The 7,764-nt window shown below is 36.9% G+C and overlaps 1 long non-coding RNA gene across 1 annotated transcript; it reads left to right on the plus strand.

Annotated features, from left to right (window-relative positions):
• The first annotated feature begins 5,196 nt into the window (after nt 1-5,196).
• Nucleotides 5,197-6,859, plus strand: LOC145018001 (uncharacterized). Its single transcript, XR_013666767.1, has 3 exons — nt 5,197-5,312; nt 6,053-6,630; nt 6,738-6,859. It is a non-coding gene; the product is annotated as an uncharacterized LOC145018001 (long non-coding RNA).
• The last annotated feature ends 905 nt before the right edge of the window (nt 6,860-7,764 follow it).

The following is a 7,764-nucleotide window of genomic DNA, read 5'->3' on the forward strand; positions in this document are numbered from 1 at the left end:
GAAAAAACAAACAGCACCTAAGATGACATGAAATATAATAACTAGACATAAAAGACCTCACAATAGCAGATTCTAGTTATTGTTTCCATCTTTGGAATATCGGTATACTTAATAAGTAATATGCTCGTGGGGGACGACTTCTAAAACTTTAGGGCTAATTTGTCTGGCGCGTCATATCATACTTGCAATAACTTGTACTACATCTTATGTGTGTTATAAGAAGATGTGACAAATGAAGGACCCTATAAACAATTCTATTATTTTAAAAAGATTTGCATATTTTGTGTATTAAGACTTGCAATTAAAAATGTCCAGGCTGAAAATAAAGAGACAACAAAAATGCATAAGAATAAACCTAAACCAAATGTTATGCTATAAAAAAATTGAAAAGAAGAAACAAAAATCTTTTTGGATTTTAGATAAAAATGAGAAAAAAACTACAAGCAAAACTTAAGATAAATGCAATGCTAAAATGAAAACTCTAAAAATAATAAACTTGTTTTTTTTTTTTTTTTTTGAAATTTTTGATAGAATATGATCTACAATGCAAACTAAAAATGTGACTATATATGCAACCTAAAAGTACATGAGAACCAAAGCAAAAAAAAAAAAAAAAAAAAAAAAAAAAAAAAAAAAAAAAAAAGATAGAAAAAAATACACATATAAAATCTTGAGCATAGAAAAAAAAAATCATCAATAACCAGTCCTCGACAACGGCGTTAAAAATTTGGTGGATGTTGAAACTATCAAATAAAAAAACCTAAAATACGATGTAATATAAAAACAAATTGTAGTAGCGGTAATGAGGATTGAATCCACAAAGATTGGTTCGAATGAAATCTATGCATTCAGTTTCTATAAAATAAAAATATAAAATGAAAGGTGAGGTTTTTCTAAATATTGAATGCGATAAAAACTAATTTATATAAAAAAAACTAAAATAACAAAATATAAAATCTGTAACAAAATGTTCCAATGTCGGGATAAATCACAAGTTCAACTAGTTGACTACTCATTATAATTTTGTGGAGTAATGAGTTTGATGGATCCTAATTTGGCTATAACAATCTATGAAACTTGGGTTTACCTAGACTTTTCTTAGTTAATACAATGGTTAGAGAAGCTCATAACACATTTCTTAGTTAAAGTCACAATTTCCATGAAACATGTAATAATGAAACTTAACTAGCATTAAGATTTAAAAGTCATCAAATCCAAGAGAGGTGAAAATGTTTTCACTACCATGTTGGATAAAATAGTTTTATGATTGTGTGAAAAGAAACTAACACAAGAACTATTTGTTGCTTGTTAATTTGAAGATCTATTGCGTAATCAAAAAATTAACCAACTAATTAAACATTCGCATATCTAAACTCGCGATTAAAGACACATGAACATAAATAGATGCTTTATTATAAAATATTTGCATAGGATATCATCAAAACCCACACAAAATTGCTCTTAATCAATTAATTGTTCTATAGATTCACCCAACATTGGAAATAAAAACTAACTACTTATAATAATTATAACAATAAAAGGATATTAAATGATACCAATAACCGTTGTCAAACGGAGATGACCATAGCTTCTTGAAATCATAACTTCTTGTTGCTCCAAAAACTCCATCAATAATCAATGTATTAATAAAAAAATTAATCTAACCTAATATAATGTAAATAACTATGATAATAAAATCAATGATAAATAATCTTATTATTCTATATTAATTGATATCAGTGTTTAATACATATTGACGGAAGGTAAATAGGCAACAAGCTGTGTCGCTAGCCCTTTCTGGATGACAAAACTAATTCTTTTGAAAACAACATCTGTCGATCTAGGAGATATAACATTAGAATGCATGACCCGTTGGACTCTATTGAGTAGTTCCACTGCCTGGTGCAAAAAAACCAAAGGTATAAACACATGTTGATTTTCTACGCATGCGTTCTCTTGCTTTGCCACTTTTCACACAACGACTTTCAAAGCAGCATGCCCTGTTGGGAAACCCCCGCTTCTTAAACCGACGAGAGGGGAGACCCCAGTAAGATCCACACAAACGTGCTTCCTTCCTACCCATCCAAAGAGCAAAATGTCAGCCGACCTGAGTGCGGATCTTCCATCCAACGGGTCCGTTAAAAAGTTCACTGGCGCTTCTTTCTTCACGGATATACCAGCACGCCAACAAGCATCAAAGAAAACATGTCTAACCACATCATGTCGGTACTGCTCCTAAGGCACCGCCACTCCCTCCTATTCCCACATCCAAAAATAAGAAAGAAAAGAAAAGAAGAGACACTAAAGACACTGTCACTCCCTCTTACTCCTACAGCCTTCCAAATGAGAATGAGATGCCCTACTGCTCTTTTTGATTGCTGCATTTTTTCCAAATCCAAACAAACAAATGGGTAATACTCAAATTAGATTGAGTTGCTAGAAATAGTGTAGTATGGGCTGCTATATGGGCTGCCAAAATTTGATGCTGGTAGCATAGGCCAAAAACCCGACCAAAACTTGTTCGAATCCATTTCTTTTTGCTGACATTGAATATCAATGAGTTGGGAACCTAATTGTAAAATTTCAGCTGAATCGGATAACGTTTTCCCCTCCATATGATCGCTTGAAGAACGTCATGTAAAGTTGTCAAGAATCCGAAAATTAATTTATACCACTTTGTTTTTCTTGTCGCTCATGGATTTTGCTACGAGACTTCAATCGTGGTTGCAAGAAATTTGTAACACCGTAAAATTTAAGACAATTTTTTTCATTTAAAACACATTTCCAAACACATTCATTAATAAAATCTCATTGTATCATATCATTGTTCACAAAACATTTCCCAAGATCAAATCATAATAAACTTTGTGGATGTGTGTACAGATCATGCCGACGCCTTCCCGCGATCATCACTGGTACCTGAAACACATAACACATAACACTGTAAGCATAAAGATTATTGAGTTCCCCAAAATACTACACATAACACATACTAGCCACTCGAGGCTATAACTCTGTGGGCCCTTGGACCCTAACTCTGTGGACCCTCTGGTCCTAGCTCTGTGAACCTTCACATAAATCACATATAAATAATGCAGTGCAACACATCACATAAATAGCATACAATAACTCTATCACATAACTCTAATTACCACTCAAGGTAAAGTATAGTGAGAAGAGTCACCTCAGATGTCTCGGTAAATCCCTGACTCGGTAGCAGTATAGTCTAGCCTTCGCCTAATAACATAAAGTAAGATACGCTCATAAATATAACTCTCGAGACTAGACCCAACCCTCTCTTATCATCCTCAGATGGGTAAAAGACCATTTTACCCATATCTTGACTCAAAGACCCCATTGTTGACCAATCCCTAAAAGTCAACAAAGTCAACGGTCAAACTTTGACCTGACTCGTCGAGTGCACTTGGGCGACTCAGCGAGTCTACACGTGAACTCTACTCCTTTGATTCTCTTTTGACTCACCAAGTCACTCACTTAACTCGACAGGTCACTCTCTAGATTCACAGTCTTGGGACAACTCGACTCGACTCGTCGAGTCTGTTCATGGACTCGGTGAGTCCAAACCATGCTCACTTCCAATGGCTTCCTGAGGTCAGATCTGAAGCTCTACTCAATAGATCTATCCTTTCTAGTCCCAATAATTACGTAAAGTTCGAAGCTTGATGCCTATGTAAAGGGTCCAAGGTTCTATTTGAAGAAATGACCTCTAATATGGCATCCTAAGTTCATATTCACCATCAATCCACATAAAGCTCAAAGGAGTAAGGTCTCTAGACCTCTATGGATCCAGATCCAAGACCATAATACGAAAAGGAACCAATACTCAATCAAAACCATCTACCAAAGGGTCTAGAAAACCCTAACTCTATAAACAATCACCAAAACAGAAGATGGATCGAGATTATACCTCAAATAAGCACTCCTGAGCTTAGAATTCCTTCAAATAGCACCTCCTTCAGCCTCCTCTTGATCTTGATCACCTTCTTCTTGCTAAACCAATGATAGAAAGATCAAATATGGCCTCTCCTACTCACAAACGATTTAGCTCACTTAGGGTTTCTCTCAAGGGACTGGTAGCCGCAATGGGAGGCTATGAGTGCCCTTAAATAGGCTCCCAAACCCGGGATTTAGGGTTTCAATTGCCAGCGCAGACTCGGTGAGTCATATAACCGACTCGTCGAGTGTAGTCGCGAAGATTCGCAGAAACTTCCTCACCTACTCGACGAGTCGTGGCACCAACTCGTCGAGTCCGTCCTTTTCCTTGAATAAATAAATACAATTAAATCATACCCGAAACTCTGGATGTTACAAAATTCAATGTGGCTTTAACGATTGTAACACCCCGTTTATTTAAATAAATTAATAAATGTAAGTCCCGGACTAGTCTGTGAAGAATTTTGAAAGTCGAGGGTTAAAAGTGTATGTACGGGACTTAAATTGAAAAGATTTGAAGGTTTAAGGGTTTATTAGTGATTTATGGATCTATTATGAAAGAAATTTATGAGATCAGGGTTTAAAAAGTAAGTTTTGGATTCAGTTTGTAAAGATTTCTGAGGGCAGGGTCTATTTGATATGTTTTGTATTTAGTTTGAAAACGAATTAGGATGGGGGGCTGAAGTTGAATAATTTGATCAAATGTTTGAAATGGATCACGAGATATACCCGTATCCCTTCCCCACATCGCATCCCAGGGACTAGACTTGCCAAGTTTTAGAACTTCATTGTCTTTTTCTGGTTAACCATTGCAGGAGCGCAACATGATGTTCTTTCCCATTTTCTCTCTTGGACCTGTAAGAACTCGACCCGAAAGGCATTCGAATCAACCAAAGTTATCGATATAAATCTAGCATTTAAGGCATTATGGTTTGGGGAAAGTGAGAGAGGGAGCCGCAAGGGTATGTTGAATGTTTTGTGTGTGTGTCAACTCCGATTCCCTCAAGTTTTCTGATAAGATTCTCCATGGTTTCTGATGACATCAGTTAATGGTGTGAGCAGTGAGATAGAGGGATACGCGATCGAAAGTAGTCGACGGGGGGAATGGACGACCCATCGTGGATGGTCTCTGGGCAGTAGCAGCAAACGATAGGAGATTTCAACGAAGACCAACGTTTTGTGCTTCTTTGTTCCGACTTTGCTTGCGATTTTATCAGAGTGTAAGGATACATTCGATGGGATGTTTTTCTGCGAGAAGGATAATGGTTAAGAAGGCGGGCATCGTCATTGAAGGAGGCTTGAAGTGCCTCGTTTTGGAGGTCTCGTGGCTCCATCCGATTTCTGGAACAAAAAGAAAGGTATAAGCTTTTGACTAATTTTGACTTTGGTGGTCTTCATTTAGAATTAGGGCGTGATGTGGTGGGCTTGCAAATGGTATAACATTACTATTAAGTTCATGGGCTATTTTCTATCTTGGGCTGAAGTTTATTGATTCAAGAATTGTACCCAAATTTAATTAAACAATGAGTTAATTTTATTAAAATCAATTTAAATACATTTATCGAGTCTTGCAATGGTGTGGCATATAATTTTATTAGAGATGGATTTTACCTTCAAAAGCCATAATTTATATGGTACGATTCATCATAAGTCGAGAATTTATATATATATATATATATATATATATATATATATATATATATATATATATAATGAAGTGGTAAGAGTTTGAACATAAAATGGTAATTAACCCTAATTGTCATTCTATGAGAAACCCCTAATCTTGCTTGGTCCTTAAGTTGGGTCTTCCTATTGGGTTTTGGTAATTGGGCCAATAATGGGCCATCCAAGAATAATCATATGGACTAGAATATTAGGATGGACTTTTGGGTAAGGTCCATATGAGGGGTTGGGCCCAATTTGGAAAATTGGGCCATATGTTGGGCTTTGACTCATAGTTGATTTTTGGGCCTTCGGATTGGGCCTTGGGCTTTAATCAAGCCATGTTAGGGGTAAAATAATATTTTAACCCCAATATGGATTTATGGATATATGATGGAACCTAATTATTAATTGGGCGATGTTTTGATATTGACAGATTGGGAATCTATCATCGAGCAGCTATGGTTCTATCAGCGGGACTTCAGCAGTGTGAGGTGAGTTTTCCTTCTAGTAGGAACAGGTCTACGGCCACAATGCCGGCCCGTCTAGTTAGCAGTAGTTCCGAACTTTGGTCTGATGCAGTAGTTTAGTGTGCTTGAGGTCTTTGTGATTCAAGCATGTCTTTGTGTTATGTGTTCCGGACTTCGGTCCGATGCAGTATGCAGTATATATGTTTATGCTAGTTGATATGTTTATGCTATGCTATGTTATGCTCAATCAGTTCCGGACTTCGGTCTGATGCAGGGGACAAGGTCCCAGTCAGTTCCGAAGTTCGATCCAATGTATTTAGTTCCGGACTTCGGTCCGATGCAGGGGACAAGGTCCCAGTCAGTTCTGGACTTTGGTCTGATGCAGTTTCCGCACATCGGTCCGATGCAGAGGGCAAGGCCCTGGTTAATTCCAGAATTCGGTCTGATGCAGTTTCCGGACTTCGGTCCGATGCAGAGGGCAAGGCCCTGGTTAGTTCTGGACTTCAGTTCGATGCAGTTTTCGGACTTTGTCCTGATGTAGTGGGTAAGGCCCAGTAGTTGTTTTATATGTTATTGTATTGTATGTGGTAGTTTTGGGGGAGCTCATTAAGCTTCGTGCTTACAGTTTCAGTTTTGGTTTCATGTACTCAGTTTCAAAAGAGGAGCTCGGGAAGATTGTAGTGCACACACTATCTGTTCAGCCCGGGATGTTTATACTCTGATATTTTGACGATTGTTACGATATCTTGAGATACACTATTTATGATTTTTATATGATGTTCGATGACTATGGTTTATTATTAAATTAAAACGAAATTTTTAGACTATTTTTGGGATGCTACAATGATGCTCCAAAATACCATCTTGCTCGTACCAATCTACACAAAAATAGCTTAAACGAGTAAAAATGTTCAGAACAATAAATCTAATGATTTAATGCAAAAAGAATATTAAAAATGCTAAAAGTAAAAGAAAAGATTGCTAAAATATATACAAATAATCAAGTTATCAAAACTCGCCTCACAGACTGAACAATAGCTGATGAGGTTTCAATTCCGAATCTCAGCCCAAATTGTCACCTATCCAACCAAATGACCAATCATAATCACAATCCCAAAATACCCAAAGTACCCTTAAGTCAAACTTGGTCAAACCCACTAAGTCAAATGAGTGAACCCAACAGAGTCACCTCAGAATGAGTATGTGGGGCGTACTCCGAAGGTATGCTGGGCATACTTGCATCCTCGCATGTTGACCACCAACGGGGTGGTTGATCTCGTACGCAGGGCGTACTCCGAGTATGCAGGGTGTACATAAGCTTCAAAACTCATTAAGTGTTTAATGGCTTAAGAACTCACGTCCATATTTTAGATTTATGGCTAAAATACACTCAAGAGTTATAAAGTTTCCAACTTTATGACTTTTCATGACCATTAAGTGCTTAAATCAACCTCTTAATCCATTAAGACATTGTACAAGATGCATGGAGCAAAACCAACCATTTGAAACCCATTTTTATGACTCAAGACCCTCCCGAGGGTCTGAAATGACAGCTTAATGGGTCAAAGAATATGCTTTGTTCATGAAACACCACATTTGGGACAGAAAGAACCTAAAACTACACCCAAAACAAGATCTACAAGAAACTACACCAAGTTTACAACTTGATACCTCAAAA

The sequence above is a fragment of the Lactuca saligna genome, chromosome 9 (assembly GCF_052625555.1).
Source record: "Lactuca saligna cultivar CGN05327 chromosome 9, ASM5262555v1, whole genome shotgun sequence".
Lineage (NCBI taxonomy): Eukaryota > Viridiplantae > Streptophyta > Magnoliopsida > Asterales > Asteraceae > Lactuca > Lactuca saligna.